Source organism: Lolium perenne, chromosome 6 (assembly GCF_019359855.2).
Source record: "Lolium perenne isolate Kyuss_39 chromosome 6, Kyuss_2.0, whole genome shotgun sequence".
Lineage (NCBI taxonomy): Eukaryota > Viridiplantae > Streptophyta > Magnoliopsida > Poales > Poaceae > Lolium > Lolium perenne.
Window position 1 is genome coordinate 223,191,698 of NC_067249.2, and position 11,364 is coordinate 223,203,061.

At 41.5% G+C, this 11,364-nt stretch overlaps 2 long non-coding RNA genes across 2 annotated transcripts; both read left to right on the forward strand.

Annotated features, from left to right (window-relative positions):
• The first annotated feature begins 4,480 nt into the window (after nucleotides 1-4,480).
• LOC139832901 (uncharacterized) lies at nucleotides 4,481-6,578 on the forward strand. The gene is made up of 2 exons (XR_011747709.1): nucleotides 4,481-4,795; nucleotides 6,135-6,578. It is a non-coding gene; the product is annotated as an uncharacterized lncRNA (long non-coding RNA).
• Nucleotides 6,579-7,770: 1,192 nt separating this feature from the next.
• On the forward strand, nucleotides 7,771-9,680 carry LOC139832902 (uncharacterized). Its single transcript, XR_011747710.1, has 2 exons — nucleotides 7,771-8,085; nucleotides 9,424-9,680. It is a non-coding gene; the product is annotated as an uncharacterized lncRNA (long non-coding RNA).
• The last annotated feature ends 1,684 nt before the right edge of the window (nucleotides 9,681-11,364 follow it).

Consider the following 11,364-nt stretch of genomic DNA (forward strand, 5'->3'; position numbering starts at 1 on the left):
TGGCAAACCCTTGGGGTTCCACCTATATAATGAGGAGGAGAGGGAGGGGGCTGCCCATGGCTTGGCCGCACCACCCCTGCCCCCTTGAGGCCGGCGCCCATAGCACCCCCTCTCCCCAAATCCTAGCGCCCCTCCTCCACTACTTCTCCCGCATATGCTTAGCGAAGCTCCACCGGAGATCTCCATCGACACCGCCACCACGCCGTCGTGCTGCCGCGATTCTGAGGAGGATCTACTACTTCCGCTGCCCGCTGGAACGGGGAGAAGGACGTCGTCATCAACACCGAACGTGTGACCGAGTACGGAGGTGCTGCCCGATTGTGGCACCGTCAAGATCTTCTACGCGCTTTTGAAAGCGGCAAGTGATCGTCTACCGCAGCAACAAGAGCCTCCTCTTGTAGGCTTTGGAAATCTTCAAGGGTTAGTCTCGTTCATCTCCTCGTTGCTCCCATCTTCTAGATTGCATCTTGGCTTGGATTGCGTTCTCGCGGTAGGAAATTTTTTGTTTTCTATGCTACGAATCCCTACAGTGGTATCAGAGCCGTGTCTATGCATAGATGGTTGCACGAGTAGAACACAATTGTTTTGTGGGCGTTGATGCTTATGTTGTCTTTAGTTTGAGTACTTTGCATCTTTGTGGCATAGTGGGATGAAGCGGCTCGGGCTAACTTTACATGACCGCGTTCATGAGATTTGCTCCACGCTCGACATGCAACTTGTATTGCATAAGTGGCTTTGCGGGTGTCTGTCTCTCCTACTATAGTGAAGATTCAATTTACTCTTCTATTGACAACACTAGTATCACCGTTGTGGTTCATGTTCGTAGGTAGATTAGATCTTACTCGAAAACCCTAAACCACGTAAAATATGCAAACCAAATTAGAGACGTCTAACTTGTTTTTGCAGGGTTTGGTGATGTGATATGGCCATGATGTGATGATGAATATGTATGAGCTGATCATTATTGTATTGTGGCAACCGGCAGGAGCCTTATGGTTGTCTTTAAAATTTCATGTTGAGTAGTATTTCAAAGTAGTTGTAATAGTTACTACATGAGGTGAACAACCATGAAGACGGCGCCATGGACCTTGACGCTACGCCGACGATGATGGAGATCATGCCCGTTGATGATGGAGATCATGTCCGTGCTTTGGAGATGAAGATCAAAGGCGCAAAGACTAAAGGGCCATATCATATCACATATGAATTGCATGTGATGTTAATCCTTTATGCATCTTATTTTGCTTAAAACGCGACGGTAGCATTATAAGATGATCCCTCACATTAATATCAAGATAATAAAGTGTTCTCCCCTCGTATGCACCGTTGCACAGTTTGTCGTTTCGAAGCATCTCGTGATGATCGGATGTGATAGACTCAACGTTCACATACAACGGGTGTAAGCCATGTTGCACACGGGGAATACTAGGGTTTGCTTGACGAGCCTAGCATGTACAGACATGGCCTCGGGACAACGGAAACCGAAAGGTTGAACACGAGTCATATGGATGATATGATCAACATGTTGATGTTCACCATTGAAGCTATATCATCTCACGTGATGATCGGTTTTGGTGTAGTGGATGTGGATCGTGTACCACTTAACAACTATATGAGGGATGTTGTATTAAGTGGGAGTTCATTAGTAATTAGATTAAAACATGAACTAATTATAATAAACATAGTCTGAGTAGTATTTTGAATTAATTTGTAGTATTGGCATCCGTTTTCTACCAAGCGCTAGTCTTGTAATTGAGATAGAAATACTATTAAAATCTGACAAGAAACTTTATGGACTGGTACCGTATTGTTAAAGAATCAAGAAATGATTAAGTCCTATTGCAAACTTTTAGTAAACCTCACATTGTTGATTCAAAGAGCTATGGTTTCAATGAGTACCTAAAGTTATCTTGTCTCCGTGAAACTTGAAGTTCAAATCTGTTTGAAAAGTAAGGAGCTGAAAATTTTGTTTTCAGAAATAATCAAGGTATGAGATATATGTGATATCTAAGACCTTATTGCAAGATGATAGAACATAATTTGGTGAGACTACATAAAATCATAAGTTTTATGGGAATGTATGAAGGTTGAAGACGTCAGGCGTCCCAATTCTCCAACTTTTGGGGCACTAACGATATTCGCATATCCATGAAGTGATCGTCCTTAGTATGCACCGTTGCTAAGACTCGTCGTTTCGAAGCATCTCGTGATGATCGGGTGTTATAGATTCTACGTGTGCATACAACGGGTGCAAGCCAGTTTTGCACATGCGAATACTGAGGTTAAACTTTACGAGCCTAGCATGTACAGACATGGTCTCGGAAAGTCGTCATGAATTGATGGATAAAATTATGAGTGAAATTGTTCATCATATTACAAATTTACTAATAGTGAAGTCTGGAACACTTGTCATATGATGATCAACTTCAAAGTAATAACCTCAAAGTTATTGGTATTTGACCAACAAACCTAGAAGTTATTGAAGGTGAAGTGTTTTCTGAATAATGAGGAAAGCTAAAAGAGAAACTACAAAAGATATTTTGGCAGAAAGAAAAAAATAAGACTAGAAAGTCTAGCTCAGGTGTATATAAATGATATACATGTTATGGTTGTATTCCTAGTTTGGTCACACAATGAAATTCTTGGGTATTAGTACCATATTGGTTGGTATGAAGTGTCATACAAAACAACGCAATACAAGAATACAATGGCCTAAGTGACTGACAAGAAATATGATAGAAATGCACGTCTGGAAAAAAAATAAAGCGCTATTATGTTCGTCGTTGGCATTCTATCTAGCCCTTAGTTTATAATAAAGAACTTAATAATTGTTATTTTGCTCTGGTCAAATAAAAACAATGAGTTGTTCAAATTATGACATTACTCCATGTACGATGGATAAGTTATTATAAATCTTAATGGTGAAAACACACATACATAAACACTGACGCTAAAATGCCATAAGGCAAAATGATTTGAATTCCACTTATTTGTGGAACCGCCATTTAGGTCATGTTAGAGAGGAACGCATGAAGGAACTCCATGTAAATGGATTTTTGGAGTCATTTGATTTTTGAATCGTTTGGCGCTTGCAAATCTTTTCTAAAGAGAATGACTAAAATACCGTTCATAGGCCAAGAGTTGAACGGGCAACTAACTTAGTGGAAAAATACATGATGATGTATGTGGTTCACTGGGCATAGTTGTGTGCGGGAGATTCTTCTACTTCATGGAAACTTCCAACAATGAATTGAGTATATATGTATATATTCGATAAGGAAGAAGTTTGAAACATTTGAATAGATTCAAATAAATTTCAGCATGAAGTGGAAATCATCGTAATAGAAAAATCAAATATTTATGATTGGATCATGGTGGAAATATTTGAATTACGAATTTTAGCGAACATCTAAGAGAGTTATGAAATTGTTCTACAACTCACGTTTCTTGGAGTATCATAGTGATGATGGAGCATCCGAGAGATGTATCCAAACCTTGTTGGATCAATGATGAGATAAAATATTGATGCCATTATATTTTGTGGATTATGCTTTAGAGACTACCGCTTTTACACTAAATAGAGCATCATCATGATCCGTTTGAAATGACATCATACGAGTTATGGCATGGGTATGAACCCTAATAGTCTTTTCTTAAAATTTGGTATGCATAGCATAAGTAAATAAGTTTACAACCAAAATCGGATGAATGTTGTAGCGACCCGGGAAAAATACCCCTAATAGTTTTGATTATTATTTTTCTTTTATGCATCATCATGACATCATGCAGCATATCATCCATGTTTTTACAAAATAAAATTATTTAAATCAAATCTATTTTAGTTTTCTCTTGTATGGTTCTATAAAAAACCCACCTTTCTCCTTTTTCTTATTTTAATTAAAACCAAAACCAAATATCTTTAGACTTCGCAAAAGTATTCTAAAACCAAAATATTGTGTTTCAAATCTTTTAAAAACCTTCCTCTCATCTTGTTCTTTGGCCGGAAGAATTCAGCAAGAAAAGAAGAGAAGAAGCAACAAACATAAAGAGAAGAGAGAAAGCAAAATAGCAGCCTGATCACTCGTGTTATCACCACGTCCAATCCTTCCAGCCCACTTCTTCCTCTCTGAACCGACGCCGAGCCCATCAGTAGCCCAGCATTACAGCTTGTTTCATTCTTTGCTGCCTCCGCCAGTGACCTCCGGTGACACATCTACAGCAGATCCTAGACAGTGCATGGTCAGGAGCAACCAGTCCCGCGTGTCGGCCACTGCAGCTTGGTGAGAACAGTCCCCGTTCGGCTTCCTATTTTATAAATCTAAATGACACAAATAATATATCTATTTTATTGTGTACAATCTAAATATGCCATCCATATCCTTGTTTGCATCTCGCACCATATCGTGTCGTGATAGTTTGCATCACACCTAATAACTAATATGCGGAGTATTTGGAAATTGTCGGATACGGTTTTCCGCTTCGCTTAATATTGAAGTAGCTCAGCCCTGCCATGTTGTGCATGCTAATCTACCCTTAACTTTGATGGTAGAAAATGCAACTCGAACCTATTAATTGTTTGTCCGGGGTTCCGACTCCGCTTAATTGGATAAGTTGCATCGCATCATCATTGCCATGTCATGCATATCATCTTGATCATGCTGGATCTTCTTTATTCGTAGTAGTAAGACTTGCATACGTTGTGTGTTCCAGCATTTGCTTCTTCCCGGATAGGATCACGAAGTGGTGTGGTGAGATACGACAAGTTCTCCGGATGTCCCTCGGCAAGCTTTAACAGGCAAGCATTTTCCCCTATACTTCTGCCCCTGCAGAAGTCGCTCACCTATTTTATTTTGCCTTCTCCCTCATGCTATCCTTAAGTTGCGTTCTTGTCACGTGTCCTTTCCACTTGTTACCTCAAGCAGCCCATATTGCCACCACCACCTCCTACGGCTATTGTTTTGGTTATCGGGTCTGCCTTGCGAGTCGTAGTGCATGCTAGTGCTGTTATATCTCGTTATCAAGTATCGCTATCTTATCGGGTTATCTGTTGGTGAACATGACACATGCTACATGGTTATATCTGTTGAGGATATCATGGTTACTTGTTAATAGTTGTTAGCGGAGGCATCGGTGGGTCAGCTGATCGTTTTATGACGGCTCACTTGTGTTTCCATGAAATCTAGGACCCCGAGTTCTTGTTATCTGTTCCGAGACTGAGCGCTCTAATCACACGTGGGTATGTTTCTGGGTCTCCCCTCGACCACTGCCGGAATCTACAGCTTTGTCCAGTGGCCACAACTAGTTTCGTAATGTTTTACCATTTGTTGTTTGCGTGCATGCCAGCATGTTACTTATTTACTTTGGGAAGCCCCTGGGTGCCTTGTATCCCTTGTTTCTGGTATGCACGTATAGGTTTGCGGCCTGAGCGTTTATCGCATGCTGAAGCGGGTCATTCGCCCCTGTGTGTGTTTTGACCCTCGGAAGCCGTGCACGCAATAGCTAGGTCCGTTTCGGAGATACGGCCGGACTTCGATACGGGTTCAACTTGGTTAGGTGGCTTTCTGGACATTGTTGTCGTGAAGGAGAGTGCGAGTCGTGATATCCACCTGTCGCAAGTGGGTTGATCGTGCGTGTGGGCACATTTGGGCACCCCTGCAGGGTAAAATCTTATCGATAAGCCGCGTCCGCGGTTATGGACGACTTGGAGCTGTATGACTCGACCATAGACAACTTACACCTGTTGTTCATTGATAATAACTTGCGTAATAAGTTAGCAAAACTTCAACAATAAATGGTTAAAACTTGACAACCGTGTGAGTGCCCTTGTAAGTACTTCCTTGCGAGGGGGGAACGCATCGGCTGTGTTATGTTTGCAGAGTATAGAACTGTTAGTTTGTGCGCTCTCTCACCTTCTCTGATAGACGACTGTTGTAGAGTGTCTCTATAGGTTTATAGTGCTTGCGCGCTGCCGCTTAACCCCACCATATTGCCTATGACGTTCCTCTTGCGTCCTCTAAGTCCCCTGCGTGCCTCAAGTACAAAGGACGACTGGTTGACGAATGCTTATACGTCTTGAAGTCTTGTTAAGTACGAACCCGTACTTATTGCTGCTTCTACGGGATATAACCGGGCAGGTATGAAGATATGTTCGATGAAGACGACGCTAGCAAGGTTACCCTTCCGGCTTGGCCTGGGCAGGGTTGTGGACGCCATCGTTTATCTTCAGGACTCTTAGTCCAATTTGTATCTTGTCCGTACTCGGATGTATTTGGTCTTCTGTATGATTTGGATCTTTGTATGTATCTATTTGTATCTTGACTCGTTGGAGTCGTTGCTGTAATATATCTGTATCTTGTGGGCTCTATTGTAATCATGTTGTAATGTTACCTCTCGTGATTGATTCCACCCGCATCGCGTGCATGCTTCGGCGTGTACGAGGCGCTTGGTGGTGCGTCTCCTAAAATCGATATCGTGCGGATTTCGGCGGATTCGCTGGGATCCTCATGGTACCGGTTTTGGGGCGTCACAAGTTGGTATCAGAGCCTCAGGTTGACGGTACCCCACTAGTCCAGCCTTTAGGATAACCTTGCCAACGGTCGTTGAGTTTAGAGAGTCCAAACTATTTTCAAAAATTCGTTGGATAGTTCTGATTTGTTCTGATTTTTTCTTCTTACCTATATTCTTTCTCATCTTACCTATGCGAGTTTTGAGTCTTCTCCCTTATCTGAGTTCTCTGAGTCTTAGGTTCCGACGTGGGTTGAACGATCTTTGCCTTATCCCAATAGGTCCGATCATCGGAGGTCCCGACGAAAGTGCGTCATCGACGACGGAACAACTACTTCTTGTTAGTGGTGTCGAGAAGATCAACACATCGCCAGAAGAAGGTTCCACTTTGAGGTCGGGTGTTTGTCAACATGGTACAAGAAGATCCGATAGTTTAACCAACTCCCCCTTAGGTTGACGTGGAATCTCGGGGCGAGATTCCTTGTTAGTGGTGTCGATTGTAGCGACCCGGGAAAAATACCCCTAATAGTTTTGATTATTATTTTTCTTTTATGCATCATCATGACATCATGCAGCATATCATCCATGTTTTTACAAAATAAAATTATTTAAATCAAATCTATTTTAGTTTTCTCTTGTATGGTTCTATAAAAAACCCACCTTTCTCCTTTTTCTTATTTTAATTAAAACCAAAACCAAATATCTTTAGACTTCGCAAAAGTATTCTAAAACCAAAATATTGTGTTTCAAATCTTTTAAAAACCTTCCTCTCATCTTGTTCTTTGGCCGGAAGAATTCAGCAAGAAAAGAAGAGAAGAAGCAACAAACATAAAGAGAAGAGAGAAAGCAAAATAGCAGCCTGATCACTCGTGTTATCACCACGTCCAATCCTTCCAGCCCACTTCTTCCTCTCTGAACCGACGCCGAGCCCATCAGTAGCCCAGCATTAGAGCTTGTTTCATTCTTTGCTGCCTCCGCCAGTGACCTCCGGTGACACATCTACAGCAGATCCTAGACAGTGCATGGTCAGGAGCAACCAGTCCCGCGTGTCGGCCACTGCAGCTTGGTGAGAACAGTCCCCGTTCGGCTTCCTGTTTTATAAATCTAAATGACACAAATAATATATCTATTTTATTGTGTACAATCTAAATATGCCATCCATATCCTTGTTTGCATCTCGCACCATATCGTGTCGTGATAGTTTGCATCACACCTAATAACTAATATGCGGAGTATTTGGAAATTGTCGGATACGGTTTTCCGCTTCGCTTAATATTGAAGTAGCTCAGCCCTGCCATGTTGTGCATGCTAATCTACCCTTAACTTTGATGGTAGAAAATGCAACTCGAACCTATTAATTGTTTGTCCGGGGTTCCGACTCCGCTTAATTGGATAAGTTGCATCGCATCATCATTGCCATGTCATGCATATCATCTTGATCATGCTGGATCTTCTTTATTCGTAGTAGTAAGACTTGCATACGTTGTGTGTTCCAGCATTTGCTTCTTCCCGGATAGGATCACGAAGTGGTGTGGTGAGATACGACAAGTTCTCCGGATGTCCCTCGGCAAGCTTTAACAGGCAAGCATTTTCCCCTATACTTCTGCCCCTGCAGAAGTCGCTCACCTATTTTATTTTGCCTTCTCCCTCATGCTATCCTTAAGTTGCGTTCTTGTCACGTGTCCTTTCCACTTGTTACCTCAAGCAGCCCATATTGCCACCACCACCTCCTACGGCTATTGTTTTGGTTATCGGGTCTGCCTTGCGAGTCGTAGTGCATGCTAGTGCTGTTATATCTCGTTACCGTTACTGCTATCTTATCGGGTTATCTGTTGGTGAACATGACACATGCTACATGGTTATATCTGTTGAGGATATCATGGTTACTTGTTAATAGTTGTTAGCGGAGGCATCGGTGGGTCAGCTGATCGTTTTATGACGGCTCACTTGTGTTTCCATGAAATCTAGGACCCCGAGTTCTTGTTATCTGTTCCGAGACTGAGCGCTCTAATCACACGTGGGTATGTTTCTGGGTCTCCCCTCGACCACTGCCGGAATCTACAGCTTTGTCCAGTGGCCACAACTAGTTTCGTAATGTTTTACCATTTGTTGTTTGCGTGCATGCCAGCATGTTACTTATTTACTTTGGGAAGCCCCTGGGTGCCTTGTATCCCTTGTTTCTGGTATGCACGTATAGGTTTGCGGCCTGAGCGTTTATCGCATGCTGAAGCGGGTCATTCGCCCCTGTGTGTGTTTTGACCCTCGGAAGCCGTGCACGCAATAGCTAGGTCCGTTTCGGAGATACGGCCGGACTTCGATACGGGTTCAACTTGGTTAGGTGGCTTTCTGGACATTGTTGTCGTGAAGGAGAGTGCGAGTCGTGATATCCACCTGTCGCAAGTGGGTTGATCGTGCGTGTGGGCACATTTGGGCACCCCTGCAGGGTAAAATCTTATCGATAAGCCGCGTCCGCGGTTATGGACGACTTGGAGCTGTATGACTCGACCATAGACAACTTACACTTGTTGTTCATTGATAATAACTTGCGTAATAAGTTAGCAAAACTTCAACAATAAATGGTTAAAACTTGACAACCGTGTGAGTGCCCTTGTAAGTACTTCCTTGCGAGGGGGGAACGCATCGGCTGTGTTATGTTTGCAGAGTATAGAACTGTTAGTTTGTGCGCTCTCTCACCTTCTCTGATAGACGACTGTTGTAGAGTGTCTCCATAGGTTTTTAGTGCTTGCGCGCTGCCGCTTAACCCCACCATATTGCCTATGACGTTCCTCTTGCGTCCTCTAAGTCCCCTGCGTGCCTCAAGTACAAAGGACGACTGGTTGACGAATGCTTATACGTCTTGAAGTCTTGTTAAGTACGAACCCGTACTTATTGCTGCTTCTACGGGATATAACCGGGCAGGTATGAAGATATGTTCGATGAAGACGACGCTAGCAAGGTTACCCTTCCGGCTTGGCCTGGGCAGGGTTGTGGACGCCATCGTTTATCTTCAGGACTCTTAGTCCAATTTGTATCTTGTCCGTACTCGGATGTATTTGGTCTTCTGTATGATTTGGATCTTTGTATGTATCTATTTGTATCTTGACTCGTTGGAGTCGTTGCTGTAATATATCTGTATCTTGTGGGCTCTATTGTAATCATGTTGTAATGTTACCTCTCGTGATTGATTCCACCCGCATCGCGTGCATGCTTCGGCGTGTACGAGGCGCTTGGTGGTGCGTCTCCTAAAATCGATATCGTGCGGATTTCGGCGGATTCGCTGGGATCCTCATGGTACCGGTTTTGGGGCGTCACAAATGTCTTTGTTGGTTATCCCAAAGAATTAATTGGGAATTCTTTCCACTATGGAGACAAAGTCAAAAGTGTTTGTCAATGTTTCGTATTTCCGAGAAATTGTTTCTAGCGAAGTATTTGAGTGGGAGGACAATAGAACTTGATAAGGTTTATGAAACCTGAGCATAATGATCAGAGTAGCACAGCATCGGAATTGGTTCCGGAAGCGGCCACGACGATCATGGCTCTCATGACTACAAAGTGTTTTAGCCATGAAGATCGAAGTACACATTGAACCTTGTAGGTATGGTTTACTTTGTGATCAAATAAATGATTTGTGGACAAAGGATTGATTTTGAACAATGATAAACCAACTACAAATAAAGAAGTTATGATGGGACCTGACTTCGTTAAAATGGCTATATGCCATGAAATCCAAGATAGATGAATACTTTTTGAAAGTAAATGGATCTATAAAATTGATAGACTTGGATGGAATATCCATGAATAAACTCGATTTGTCGAAAGATAGTTTACGACAAAGTTCAAAGTGTTGACTACGATAAGATTAGATCTTCCGTAGCAATGATTATAGTCTATGTGGATTATTCTAGTAATCGCTACATATTTCTTTTATGAGATATGCTAATAGGATGGGAAAATACATTACTTAACAGAAGTGTGTATTAAAGGTGTATACAAGATACATCCAATTGTTTTGCTAGTCCGTGGAATACTAGATAGGTATACGAACTTCAATTGGATGAAGTGAGTATCGCGGAGTTGGAATCTTCACCGGATGAAATGATCAAAGAGTTATGATTTCATCAGAGACGATGAAAAAGCTTGCATTTGCAAGAATTTAAGTGGGAGCGCTGAGACATATTTGTAATACTTTATGTAGGTGACATATCGTTGATTATAAATAATGTAATTATATAATTGATTAAAAAGGTTTCATTGAGAATTAAACTTCAATGAAAGGATATGAACTGAAACATATTTAGTGTCAAGATCTATGAAGATGGATTGAAACACATAAAAGTTTAAGTTAAAAAGTACATAGAATGAATATTGAAGTAGTTCAATATAAAGAAGGTGTTCTTTTCATGTGAAGGTTTTATAAGACTTGAGTGTATTTGACACTCAATGAGTAAAAACACATGAGTGATTTTAGATCACGAATAATATGTACAATATGAGATGTCCTATGCTCTAAATGGTTAGGAGCATATACCAGAATGATTCATGTGATGATCATTGGACGATAGTAAAAATATCCTTGAGTACTTTAGAAGAACAAATGATATATATAATTTTATATGGGGTAATGTCAAACAAATCGCTGTAAGGTGTTGCACCGATATTAGTTTGGTCACATATAAAAATAAAATTTCAATCTCTAATTAGGCTAAGTGTTGTTTAAAAGGTAGCACAATGAGCTAGAAGTTGTCTATACTAGATTTAGATGAGTTCTAAATGTTGTGACGGATTCTACAAACAAAGGCAGAATATGTCATTGTTTTGACAATGACTAAGGATGTTAAGTCAAGAGGTTCTTTGAGAACT